The sequence below is a fragment of the Drosophila tropicalis genome, unplaced genomic scaffold, assembly GCF_018151085.1.
Source record: "Drosophila tropicalis isolate 14030-0801.00 unplaced genomic scaffold, ASM1815108v1 contig_573, whole genome shotgun sequence".
Taxonomy (NCBI): Eukaryota; Metazoa; Arthropoda; class Insecta; order Diptera; family Drosophilidae; genus Drosophila; species Drosophila tropicalis.
The window spans coordinates 3577182-3592480 of record NW_027173049.1 but is presented as its reverse complement, the minus strand read 5'-3'; positions in this window follow the sequence as shown (position 1 = coordinate 3592480).

Sequence of the window (15299 nt, the reverse complement as noted above, 5' to 3'; positions counted from 1 at the left end):
TTCACCAGCAAAAACTAACTGACTCAATTGAACAGCAGGCAGTTATAAATACAAAAGTACAAGAAAAAATTAATAACTTAACAGAATCCGTAAATAAAATAATTAGATTTGCAAAAGAGACACAGATCGATACAAGGAACCTTTATCAAGCATTACTCACAAGAAATAGAATTATAATCTCTGAACTCGAAATATTAATGTTGTCTATTACGCTCGCAAAAATTTAAATTATAAACCCAACAATTCTTGACTCTAATGACCTAAGTCAAATTTTAAATGAGCACTCTACAAATTTAACTATAACAGATTTAATTGAAATAGCCTATGTAAAAGTCTTTTTAGATAAAAAACCGGTTTAAAGAAAGTGTACAAAATTATGATGTAAAAGTCTTTTTAGATCATAATTTTGTACACTTTCTTATCAAGTACCCAAATCCTAGCGTAATATGTAAGAAAATAACCATATTCCCCGTTCAACATAATGGAACGATACTTGACCTCGAAGAAAATAAAAACGTCGCAGATTGTGGTAACAATATCTTAGCAATCGGAAACTGCACCGCTAATCTCACCTCTACATTCTGCAAGCAGCTGAAATCAGCAACTTGTGCGCAACAACTACATTCTGGAGGTACAGCACACTGTAAGACTCGTCCCAGCCATCTGCAGCCGCTGATGATAATTGACGATGGTATCATCGTTATCAACGAAGCTACAGCTACAATACAGATGAATAGCAACACTGATAGAGTCATTCACGGCACACACCTGCTGACGTTTGATGAGGAAATCTACGTGAATGGGTCTCTCTTTGAAAATACCAAAAACATACTCAGGCGTCATCCAGGCCCAGCAGTATCGACAACCCTAAACATAACTGGCCACCGAGAAATTTTAAGCATGCCCTATCTTCAGAGGCTGAACTTTGAGAATCTTCAATATATTGGAAACATCGAAAAAAAACTGGCAATATGGCCTATGATATTTGCAGCATGCTTGTCACTCTGATCATCGGTCTCGTCGTCTTCAAGGTTCATCAAAAATGCAAAGAGAATAAACAACAAATCTCGATACGAGCTGTCATCGACACTTTGAGGAAAACCGAGGACGGCCTTCAAACTAGTGAGGGAGGAGTTAACACATCCGGTCAAACAAAGTCAACGACTGCAGTTCTGCACGATCAGCAAAGCTGCAACAATGCTTAATGCCAATTATGCCAAACTGCACAATACGTTGCCGTCAACTTTCCATGCGCCGTCGCGACGTTGAAACATAATCCATTCAGCATAATCGCTGACACAGCGATTATAGGTCAGGGCTAGCTTATGTTAAGAATATTTTGTCATTTATATTTTAGTACGGATTTGACCAATAAACGAACAAGTATAATTCTATCTCTCTGATTTAACTTCGTGCAGAGATCACAAGTAAACAGTTTGAGTATATTAATTATTAACTTATACATAGGTACATATTTGACTGAAAACAGATTAAATATTTACAAATCTATATATATAAAAGAAAGTCGTGTTAGTTACTACACTTATAACTCAAGAACGGCAGAACAGATTTGGCTGAAACTTGGTAGGGAGGTATCCCGTTCGACAGCGTTCCCGTGAATAAAATGGGTTTTATAACGGCAGTTACATGTCAACCACGTTGTAGGAAATTCATTCGTTCCTGTTTAAGTTACTAATGAAAGAGCTATCGGGCTGAAACTTTTGTCCGGGGGTTTTTATTACCCGGCAAAAATAAAATATGAAAACCATAAAGATCGGACCACTATATCATATAGCTCTAGAAGAACTAGAAGAAACATTTTCATAAAAATCGAGTATGCTATGAAATTTACATATGTGATAATATTGGATATAAAACCCCAGATCCCAAAATTTGAATGTGATCGTCAATATAATAATCGGCTCTGCTCCCAGCTCTGCCGGCAGCGCTGCTTGCTGTCTACTACGCAGAGTACATGCATACAAACACAGATGCAACGCTACATAAAGTGTATGTGTATGCGTGCGTTGCTTTGCTTTGGGAATGAGGGAAGAAGAAAAACAAATTGTAAAATAGAGAGTAAAATTGTTTTGTTTGTATATTGATGAATTGAGTTGCAGAAAACAAATTTTGAACATGTAAAATTATTATTACCAAGGACTGCAAGGGTATATAAACTTCGGCATAGCCGATGTTAGCTTCTTTGATTTTTTCGAAAAAAAAAAAAAAAACACTCTCCTTATTTATTGTCATTATTAAGGCGGAACAAAGTTCACCGGGTATCTAGTAATTTTTTTAAACAAAAATTAAGACTTAAATCAGATGAACCTACGTATGTATATTAAAAATTATAGAATCTCACACACACATAAAATAGAAATTTCCAAACATATTGACAAATTTATTAGTGATGACGTAATAGAACCTTCAGCATCCGAATACAACAGTCCAATACTGTTAGTACCAAAGAAATCTAATAAAAGATGGCGTTTAGTGGTGGATCACAGAAGCTTAAACAAAAAATTAAAGAATAGATGATATTCTTGATCAATTAGGCACAGCCATATATTTTTCCTGTCTTGACCCTACTTCAGGTTTTCACCATATTGAATTTGATAAAGAATCTAGTGACTTTACATTCTTTTTTACAGATAAAGGTTCAAATCGATTTTAAAGATTACCATACAGTATAAAAACAGCCCAACAGAATGATGACCTTAGTTTTCTCCGGACTACAACCATCCCAAGCTTTTTTATATGTGGATGATTTAGTTGTATTAGGCTGTTCTGAAAAACATGTTCAAAAATTTGACTGATGTTTTTGACGATAGCAAGTTCCAAAAAATCCAAATGAAGTAAAAAGATTTGTTAAATTTTGTACCAAACTTTGCCCAACACGGACGCGTATTGACAAATTTATGTTAAAAGAATGTCCAATTCATTTAGACTGATGAATGTGCTATTGCGTTCCAGCATCTAAAAACAGCACTAATTAATCAACCAGTACTACAATACTAAATTTTGCATCACTACCGATGCTAGTAAATTCGCTTGTGGAGCAATGCTCAGTCAAGAATATGGCAATCAGCAGTTACCAATAGCATTTGCATCCCGCTCGTTTATTAAACGCGAGAGCAATAAATCAACAATTGAACAAGAACTTATACACTGGGCTATTACATATTTTAGACCATACATATGTATGTATATGGAAACAACTTTTTAGTAAAAAGCGACCATCGTCTACTATCATACCTATTTTCTATTTTAATTTATTTCTATTTTCTATTTTTTATCCTCAAAACTCAGGAAAAAAAAAACGACGCAGCATATGCATTGTCTCGTATAAATTTCAAAGATATAGAATCAATCCAGCTTCAGGCCCAAAATATCCTACGAGCAACCACCTACAAGGTAAAGAACAAAGCAAGCACCCAGTTTCGACTGGCATAAATTAAAAATTCGTCACATAGTACAGAGTTAGCTATCACTGAGACGCTTCAGTCAAACGAAGCCGAGAATCGTTCTCGAATTTGTTAAAAATTCGATAAAATAAAAATAATTCTGGGGAAGAAAATAATTTGACCATGCTATTATTGAAAGAATCCATTTAGATAAATTTTTTTCCAGCTTGAAAGAGTAGCTGATAGCACTGGTCTGAGAAGGTACCAATTGTCTAGAGACGACAATTTAATGAACAGCTGCAGCATTACAGCCTTAAAAAATAAAGGATACAAAATAACCAGAGGGTCGGGGCTAACTTCGACCGCGTCAAAGTTTGTATACCCTTGCAACTTTTTGGTAACTCTATCCTTACCTATTAGCCATCAATGTGGAAGAACGTTTTATCTAAAAAGGCTTAAGCTTGAGAAAGAAAGGCCTACAATCATAGGAAATAACGAAGATATTGATCAAAGTCACTGTTTTCCACCGATCGTTCCTATGGGAGCTATATGATATAGTCACCCGATCTTTATCAAATTCGGCACAGTCATTAACATATATATTAAATTAAGAAATGTTTAATTTAAAAGCAATCGCGTTAAAAGTAACGAAGTTATTTACAAAAGTCACTGTTTTCGCCCGATCGTTCCTATGGGAGCTATATGATATAGTCACCTGATCTTGATCAAATTTGGCATAGTCGCTTATAGGCGTAGTAAACTCTCTAATATTAAGTTTCACGACAATAGCTCAGAAAATAACGAAGTTATTGAGAAAGTCACTGTTCGTGACTTGGCCGTTTGTATGGGAGCTATATGATATAGTCACCCGATCTTGATCAAATTTGGCACAGTCGTTTATAGGCGTAGTAAACTCTCTAATATTAAGTTTCACGATTATAGCATAGAAAATAACGAAGTTATTGAGAAAAGTCACTGTTCGTGACTTTGGGGTTTGTATGGGAGCTATATGATATAGTGGTCCGATCCGGCTGAATCCGAGATATACAATGCAGTATATACAAGCCTACGTGCAAAATTTCAGCTCTGTAGCTCTTACGGTCTAGGAGGAGTTTGCGTTGATCCAGACGGACGGACGGACGGACATGGCTAGTTGAACTCGTCTCGTCGTGCTGATCAAGAATATATATACTTTGTATGGTCGGAGATGCTTCGTTCTATGCGTTGCACACTTCTGACCAAAATTAATATACCCTTTTTGCAAGGGTATAAAAAATTTAAGAATAGCACTCACTCCCTGACTGAAAACCATTATTAATAACGACGAAAAGCTTGCAATAATGCTTAAATATCACGATGATCCCATCTGGGGTGGCCACCCAGGATTATCGCGATTCTTAGCAAAATTACAAAATCATGCCCGCTGGAAAAATATGCGCAAAGATATTGTCCAATATAAAAAATTGCAAGCATTGCCAGCTAAAAATATCACAAAGACAAACAAAGCAACCTATAATTGTAACACCAAAACCTCAAAATGCGTTTGATGTTGTGTTAATTGACACAATAGAACCTCTTCCAAAAACGGAAGACGGGTACGACTTTGCGGTCACAGATGGCGACTTAACAAAATACTTAGTAAGAATTCCTGTACAAACTCACTTCCACAGCATATCACCATCAAATTTTAGGAACAATAGAACATTCAATGAATATTTTGAAATGTACATTTCTTCAGATAAAATGGATTGGAATGCATGGCTTAAATATTATACTTATTGCTACAATTAATTTTTGTAAAAATTCCTATCCCCTATAGTTTTATGACATTCAATGAGATAGATCCACTCAACAAGATTGAAGCTTACGAAAAAGAAGTTCTATATAGATTACAATGTACACGTAAAAGAGCTCAAATATTAGTAGAAAAACACAAGGTAGTGAATTAAAATATCAACAATAAGCAAACAAATACAGTAGAATAATCGATAAGAGATCTAGTAATAGTAAGAAATGAATCAGAACATAAGCTTGATATTAGATACAAAGGGCCCTATAAGATAGTTAGTATAGTATAGTTAAACTGCAAAATAGATACAAATTATAACAAGAAAAAAAATAATATAAACGGAGTAATAGTTCATTTAAATAGAGTTATAAAATACAATATTAAATTCATGCGAAATATAAAATAATTACACTTATAAGTATACCATTAGTCAAAATCTTAAATAAATTTATTTTATCCATAAATTCATTCGCAAAAAAAAGGAGGTGCAATATACATATAGTAACGGTGTTGTGTTCTTATGATAAAGACATCACCGTATGGTGCGGTACACCATCAAGGAATATTCAATTTGTACATAGGTACACATTTACTTTGGTTAATACCAACTAATTAACACAATAATTTTGATTTCAATTTTTGAAATGGACTATGTGGCAACCATGTTGCTCCAAACTTTTCTATATTCAGACATGAATTTTATTTTATAATTTTATAATTTTGTTAATTCTAAACGTAAAACCTCTGTGCACCCATCTTTTTTGTCCTTTCAAAATAAAAAAAGCGAGCACTGATCAGGCGATTACCGGACGTTGACGATACTAGTACAGTACGCAGTACGTTCAAGTGGCCCCTACGACACCAAGACACAGCCTGTTACGCGCGAGCCCAAGCAGATAACTGCCCACCTCTCACCCGACCGACCGAGGGGTGCAGCCGTATATCGCACGGTACGAATCGCGTGGACAAATACACAATAGAAAACACAGACAAACAAATAATAATATAGCTATCTATTAACTAAATGTGATAGGATAGATGTTTTAAGTATATTAATAGAATATTTTGAGCCGATTACCGGGAATAGAAGGTTGTAATCAGAGCAGAGGACCCTAAAAGGTTCATGCATGGCATAATTAGAAGAACAACGACTAAGGGATAAAGGTATCAAAGGATGTCTACTCCGTCTACATGGTACCGACAGATTTACCTGAGCTAATAACTCAGGCGAGTCGATATCACCAATTAGGACCTTGCATAAAAAATAACACCAAGCATAATTCTACGGTTAGTTAGGGACGGAAGGTTAATCAAGAGAAGTCTACTAGAATATGAAGGCAAATTGACCTTGCGATCCCAGCTTAAGCCACGAAGAGCAAATAGCAAGAACTGCTTTTGAACGGATTCAAGTCTAATCTTGTGCGACTCATATTGGGGTGACCAAATGCAAGATCCATACTCTAAAATAGGACGGACAAGCGAAGTAAAAAGAACTTTAGTTGTATAGGGGTCATCAAATTCTTTTGACCATCTTTTAATGAAACCCAGAACACTCATGGCCTTTGCGACCGTGTTGGAAATATGGGTGTTCAAATTTAAATCATTCATATAATTTAGACGTTCTAAAGGACTATTGTTTAGAAAATAAGTGACCAGTTAAGGAGAGTTACGAAAAAAAGTCATTACCTTACATTTGGTAGTGTTAAGATTTAATAGATTAAACTGGCACCAGGATTGAAAGTTTTTAAGATCAGCTTGCAGCCGACTAAATGAATCTGTATCATTATAAGTAAGACAATGCTTGACATCGTCAGCATACATAAGCACGCGCCAATGAACAATGACTAATGGAAGGGGCAAGGTGACTACCTTGAGGTACACCAGAAGTCACAGGAATGGAATTGGAAAAAGAAGACTTAAAAAGTACCTTCTGTTTTCTATTTGTTAAATATTCTCGAACCCAAGAAAGGAAAAGAGGTGAAAATCCAATGTCGTTCAGTTTAGAAAGTAATAGAGTATGATTAACAGAATCAAAGGCTTTGCTGAAGTCCGTGTAGATGACATCAGTTTGTTTAGCATTTTTGAACCCCTTGATAATTATAGAGGTAAATTCTAAAAGGTTAAGCTGAGTATGACAAACGTGTTGTGTTTGAAGCAAATTTTGAACGTGGATAGCGTTGTTTGCAGTAATTTTCGTGTTTAAAGTGCGCGTTTGACGAAAATAGAACAGGTTTTATCTTCGACGTGTTTGACGGAACTGATTTGTTTGTCATACAAATTTGAGTGTGGATACACAGCTTTAGTGGTTGTAGACCTACTGTAGCGTGCGCTAGTTTAAACTTTCAAATTTTTAAACTTAACGACTTTACGCGCCACTTTGCCAATAGCGATTAATCAATAAATAAAAATATTGGTATCGATCGATCGATAAACGCATAATATGGGGATAGCGATAAATGATCTATCGTTTTTCTGGAGGTGGCAACGCGCTTCATTTTTTTGCTAGGCTTCATTTTCATTTTTAATTCTGAGGAGAAAAGTGTGTACAAAAAAAAAAAAAGCTGTAGTCCAAATCTTTGGTTATAAATCATAGCAGGTATGTAGGTTAATTAGAATTTTTACCCCGCCGCCATCTGCATCTTACTCTATATCCTAGATTGGAAACCTTACTTTTTCTGGCCAATATTGCTGATAGCTTTCGTTTGGGAAGATTATTTTCTGGAAAACCGGCGAGTTTTCAAATACCCATTTCTGGTGCCGGAGCACGTGCATCCGAATTTTCGGTTGTCGTTGCCTTCTGGAATTGGCATTCGGACATTGAAAAGACACCGCCAACTAAACACCGGTAGTGCCACAACGTTTCTAAGTTAAGGCTTACGGTGCGGCCAAAGTGTCTCATTTCCCGAAAGGTGTCCTAACCTTCGGTGAACCGGATTTTTTGTACGGCAAGGTTTTAAAGGCAGTTTTAACCTTCTGTCGCTGCTGACCCAGACAAAGTTTGTCTTTTAGCCAAATTCTGGATACTGCTTGCTGTTGCCCTATTTATCGCATTCCATGTGACCACCTCGAAAGCTCCTACAAATTTTTTTTAAATTACCCTCGTTTTGAACGAAATCTTTAAGTCCTGATATTTTCATTTCTGATCTTATTATTAAATTTTAATTCCTAATCAAGTTAAACGAAAAAAAAAAAGGGAATGTAAATAAGTTAAATATTGAATCAATTAAAGTCTCGTTAAGGTTATATTAAATAATTCAAGTCGAGAGTAACGTAAAATAGAGTAAATGTAAAAGCAAAGTGAGTGAACGGAGTTTAATGGTGGTCATAAAGCGCGAAGGAGAAATCATCATATAAACACCCTCCCACAGTGCATCGATGGAAGGCCTTTCAGCGAATAAACTATGGGGTAAGTGCCTAGTGTATTAAGCAGTATCAATTCGGCGACTTTCAACCAAGTTTTTGCGAACTATGGAGGATGGTAGTCAATTGATACTCTGATTTGTTGATGTAATTTCTGTTTCAGCGTTTTGTGATCAACCAGATAGTTAAATTAAAAATTGATTTTCATAAATAATGTTTGACTTGAAGAGAAATTAAAGCAATGAGTGAATTTGTGCGACTTGAAAATTTAAAATAACTTTAAAGAATTTAAAAACAAAAAAAAAAAAAAAAAAAATAAAAGAGAACTTGAAATAAGATGAATAATTACAAGAAAAAAATGTTAACTGTATTCATTTAATATTCCTTCTATATTTTTTTCTATCTTCTACAATAATTAACAATGTGTAACTAGTAAGCTCTCTTTTATACTGCTAGTTTTAGTCCCTCTTATTCAATAGTTTGATTAACTTTGCGTTCCATTGTTTTGCAAGTCGGAAAGTTCAGAATCTCAAAATGTTGAGTCATACCAGACCAGCTGTTTAAAATTAGTCTGTAAATATTTCTTTAAAATTTATTGTGTACAACAAGAAATGCTTCTATCTGAAATTATAATGAATTTGAATATGATTGCTTAAGCTTTCTAATTAATTTTCCTAGTGATATGGGTACATGAGTTGATATCGATCAGTTTTTTGGGAATCTTTACAAATGCCAATAAAGATTCATGGTTGGGAGGGTATAGAACTGATAAGGTCCATCTACATCTTGACCTCAGTAACCGCTAGCTTGTGAACAAAAGGATACACCATCATTTCTTTTGTCGTTTTTTATTAACATGAATTCCCTACTGTTTTCGTAAGTATTTTCTGCCAGTCCTTCTATTTTCATTTAAAGTTAGTTTCAGTAGAGATCCTAATAAAATTAAATTTTATAATTAAAGGTAGAGATTCAGCAAACAACCCCCCCCACCCCGCAAGAGCTACGGAACCAGAGGATCTCGAATCTGCTGCAATTCACCTACCGCCTTCTTTTGGCTATCGATAGCTTTATCGTCGCTGTGATAGGAGAACCGATTACATAAAAATTTATGGCGCGCAACGAGAAACCGAATAGGAAGGTTACATAAAATTTTTGGCGCCCAACGTGTGGGGCAGGATAAAAGCATACTCAACTCCTTGACAATATTAGATATAGACAAGAAGGTTATTTAAGTTACGGCATGTGGTTATTTTGACAGCAGACCACCTTAGATGTATGTAGTTCTACCCTAAGTGATATAAAGTGTTGAGTTCAAGTATATCAGGAAAGTCTTAAGATCAAAACATGAGGTTTCAAATTTTTCGTCGATTTTGTTAGACTATATTATGGTTTAACTTACGCGGATAAATGAACCTGCACGGTTTAAGTCTGCTTGGCGAAGCCGATGTTTCTGTTAGGAATATTCAGCCGCAAAGTTAAAAGCAAAAATGAATGTAAACAAGAATTGCAATACTCTGTATCACAAATTGCTCGTTTAGTTAAGGTCCTCGATAATTTATCACTCGTTTAGTAAAGTCGTTCAAACTTTTCTTAACAATTTAGATTATTGTATATTAGATGTTTCGATATCAGTACTGATTGGATTTTAGATCATGTTACGACAGCTGAACGTCTAAAGAAATCGAAGAGAACACGAACAAATTGTTTTATAGTAAGACTTGGATGATTTAATGTTCTGGTGTCTGGATCTTGGTAATACAGATAGTATAGCCTTGCCGATCAGAAAATTCAAAAGGCCAAAGCCTGACTAAAAGAAACAATTTCGTAGATGCAATAGCCCAAAACAAAAATAATAAAGTTACCAATATTCTTTAGGTTCATTTAGCTAGTTACGATTTCAAATCATGTACCCAGTCATGCCACTTTTAGGAAAATAATTTAAAAAAAAAAAAAAAAAAAAAAGAATGTCTCCAGTTCAACATAGTCCCGAAAATACGGACACTCCAGCAGAAGACATATGCAAAATTTGTTCCTTGGTTTTGGACAACACGCAAACATGTTTCTGTACTCCCTGTAAACACATTTTTCATAAATCCTGTTTGGAAGCTCTACTAGAAAAGGAAAAGCATTGCCCAATTTGTGAGAGTGAGATAAATGTGTCTAGTATAAAGCTCGTAGTAGGCAACTGTTCACCAAAAGCGAAGGAAAAACATTTGTCATTGGCACCCAGCACTTCTCGAGCATGGACTCGTAATTTTACAAAACAGCTAAGTCAAGTCCCAAGAGACAGAGCAGAACAGCTCAACGAACCAGCTATATCAGTTAGCGAAGCACCAGCATCATGCTTAGATGCCAGTCACAGTAGTAATCAACCAGAACCGCAACTACCTAGAACCATGCCTAATCAGCGAAGAGCAAGACCAAATCGTGGTAATAATACTCGTCCTAATCGAGAGATCGATTATACGGTCATACAAAATATGATAGAACAAACAGTTTCTCGTGTAGTATCGTCGTTACCTATGAATTTAGGCCAGCGAGAAGTCCCATTAGACACGGTCCAAACCCGATCTCTGATAAGTTCGCCCTGCCCTACAACTGTTCAAAATGCAAAAATTGCAAATGTAATGCAGAAATGGAATCTACGTTTTGACGGATCTACGGAAGGTCTAGGAGTAGAAGAATTTATTTATAGAGTAGAAGCCCTAACGGAGGAAACTCTTGATAGTGATTTTATTGGGGTGTGTAAACATATTCAAATATTATTTGGAGGAAAAGCCCGCGAGTGGTATTGGAGATATCATAAGCAAGTCCCTCGAATAGTATGGAGCGAGTTTTGTTCAGCTATTCGTCAGCAATATAAAGACTATCGATCAGATTTTATGAGCAAAGAAATGATTCGTGCTAGAAAGTAAAAAGCTGGAGAATCTTTTGTTTGTTTTTACGATGAGGTAGCTTCTTTGATTGACAAGTTCGGTATAAAGTTTGAGGAAGAGGAGCTGATGGAAATTTTACAAAATAACCTGTTGCCAGAGATACGACAAAAGTTACTATATCAATCCATCGGATCAATAGGTCACCTTCGTAGATTAGTACAGATGCAAGAAAATCTAACACATGAGCTCAGCCCTCAAGTAAAAGTAATTTCTAACACCAAAGCGAATGGACGCAGACAAATTTTTGAAATTCAAGATGGGGAAACCGAAGATAATAAAATAGTTCCAGACCCAGACGAGGAATATGAAGTTGCCGCTGTGCAAGGGAAGTTCGTTTGTTGGAATTGTCGCGAAGCCGGTCACACCTGGCAAAACTGTCTAGAGGAACGCACAATTTTTTGTTACGGTTGCGGCACGGCCAATGTTTACAAGCCTCAATGTCAAGATTGTATAAAAAGGCTAGCGGAAAACCGACCGAAGGGTGCATCCAGACAACGTCAGATGCTCCCGCAATAGTTACATCAAACTCGGAAAACGTTCAACAAAGTATCAACATTGTGAATCACAAAGTAAACGTACGAAAGTCTCAAAAACTCCCACTAAGATTTTTGCCATATCCTGAGCGTTTACAACATTACCTTACTGTTAAAGACAGAATTTTCAGATCTGACCAACCCTTGTCTAAACGCACGTTAAGACTAAGGAAATATTATGATCACGCAAGACAAACCAAGAAACTTTTTGTTGCAACAATTTTTAGAAACGACAACGATAATAGGAGCTATGCAGAAGTCTCATTTCTTACGTTCACAGAATTAGGTTTATTGGATACCGGTGCCAGCATTAGTTGTATAGGCTCGGATTTAGCACAAACAGATTTTTCACATTTTCCCCAATTTGTAAAAACTAAAGGTCAAGTGCGCACAGCGGACGGAAACGGCCAAAATGTGATTGGTATGTTAGAAGTAATAGTACGGTACGGTAGATTGGAAAGAATGTTGAAATTATTTGTAATTCCTACGTTGAAGAAAAGATTAATATTAGGTCATGATTTTTGGAGAATTTTCGAACTTGCCCCGTCTATAATTAGTTCGATCGAGATTGGTTCTGAAAAAAAGTTAGAGACTGACCCTAGTTCTTATTCTCTCACGTATTCCCAAATTAGACAGCTTGAAGCCGTCAAGCAAATGTTTCCCAATGCAAGTCATCATCTCGGACGTACATACGTCCTTAATAAAACATCATATCGAGATTGGCGAAGCCAAACCGGTAAAACAACGTTTTTACGCTATTAGTCCCGCTGTTGAAAAATTAGTATACACAGAAATTGATCGTATGATTCAACTAGGAGTTATCGAACCAGCTGTTAGCGCCTGGAGCTCTCCTATTCGACCAGTGATAAAGCCCAATAAAGTGCGACTGTGCTTAGACGCTCGCAAGTTAAATGCAGTCACAATTAAGGATGCTTATTCTTTGCCCAGCATTGACAGTATTTTTTCAAGATTACCCAAGGCAAATATTATTTCCAAAATCGATTTAAAGGATGCCTATTGGCAAATAGAATTAACGGAAGCATCCAAACCTCTTACTGCATTTACAGTACCAGGAAGACCGTTATATCAATTCACAGTTATGCCTTTCGGCCTTTGTAATGCCACATCTACTATGAGTCGTCTAATGGATGAAGTAGTCCCTGCTGACCTTCGCCATTGTGTATTTTGCTATTTAGATGATCTGTGTATAATTTCAGAGGATTTCTCATCTCATCTTTCGGTGTTAGCAAGAATTGCGGAGCAATTTCGGAAAGCTAATCTGTCCATTAACATAGAGAAAAGTTTTGTGTCGCAAGCATTAGTTATTTAGGATATGAAATAGACAGTAAAGGTATCTGCACCGATCCATCAAAGATTGAATGTATTAAAAATTGGCCACCACCTAGGAATTTGAAACAAACTAGAGGATTTCTTGGAGTTTGCGGTTGGTATCGCCGTTTTATACCGAATTTTGCCGATCTCACTTATCCTATAACGGAACTGTTGTCAACAAAAAGAAATTTTGTTTGGACTCCGGAAGCTCAAGCTTCTATGAATAAGTTGAAGGATCTATTAACTTCTGCCCCTATTCTACAAAACCCGGACTTTAATAAGAAATTTTTCTTACATTGTGATGCCAGCGATTATGGTATTGGCGCTGTACTTGTCCAATTATCAGACGCAGAGGAAGAGAAGCCTATTGCTTTCATGTCTAAAAAGTTAAGTCGTGCCCAACGCAATTATAGTGTTACTGAACGCGAATGTTTAGCCGTTGTACTGGCTATAGAAAAATTTAGGTGTTATTTGGAATTGCAAGAATTTGAAGTAGTTACTGATCACTCTAGTTTATTGTGGCTAATGCGTCAACAAAATGTTTCTGGGAGATTAGCTCGATGGATTTTTCGCTTACAACAATTTAAGTTTAATATGTCGCATAGAAAAGGAAAAGAAGACTTGATTCCTGACGCGTTATCAAGATTGCCCAACCTTTCGATAGAGGCGATAGAAATGGGTCCGATTATAGATCTTGACTCTGAAGCATTTTTGGACGATAGTTATATGTATCTGAAGAAGAAAATCACTGAAAATCCAGACAAATTCCCGGATATCAAAATTGTAAATAAACATTTGTATATTCGAACCGAACATGCCAATGGAGATTCTTATCAAGAGAAGCTTTCTTGGAAACTATGGGTGCCGGATAAACTCAGAGTTGATGTTCTAAAACAAGCTCACGATAGCCACACCTCTTCACATTCAGGTATGCAGAAAACTGTTGACAAGATACGTAGAACTCTTTTTTGGCCTGGTATGGTAAAGGATGTGCGGGACTATATTCGTCAATGTGACACTTGTAAGGAGTCCAAAGCCCCAAATTATACGCTTAGACCACCTATGGGTCAGCATATTCCAACTTGTAGACCTTTTCAACGTCTGTATATCGATTTACTTGGTCCTTACCTTCGTAGCAAAAATGGATTTGTCGGTTTATTAATTGTTCTTGACCATTTCAGTAAATATCATTGGTTACAACCTCTGAAAAAGTTTCGCACGGAGGATTTACAAGAATTTTTGTTAAAACAGATTATTCATTGTTTTGGAGTACCGGAAATCATCGTTAGTGATAATGGTGTTCAATTTAAGGCAAATTCGTTCAATTCTTTTCTTACTGAACTAGGCATAAAACATCAGTATACCGCTTTATATTCTCCGCAAAGCAACGCAGCTGAGCGTGTTAATCGTTCTCTGTTAGCTGCGATCCGTTCGTATTTAAAAAATCAGGATCAAACGCTTTGGGATCAACATTTAACGAGTATATCTTGTGCATTGCGATCCTCGTTGCATCAATCTTTAGGTTGCTCACCCTTTAAAGCTTTGTTCGGACTGGACATGGTTACTCATGGATCAGATTATAAACTTTTAAAGGAATTAAAGTTGTTACAAGAGCCCATAACACCGCTCAATCAGACTGACCAGTTAAACCTTTTGCGACAGGATATAAGAGAAAACATTAAGAAAGCATTTGATCGAAATGTAGCACAGTATAATCTTCGCAGTAAGTCTGTCTCTTTTAAAGAAGGCCAAGAAGTTTTTCGCAGAAATTTCGCGTTAAGCAAATTCTCTCAAAACTTCAATGCTAAATTAGCCCCTAAATTCATAAAATGTCGAATCAAAAAGAAGCTCGGAAACTGCTTTTATTTGTTAGAAAATATGCAAGGTAGAGAAGTAGGAACATTTCACGCCAAGGATATACGGAACTAATTCCCACTAATATGCT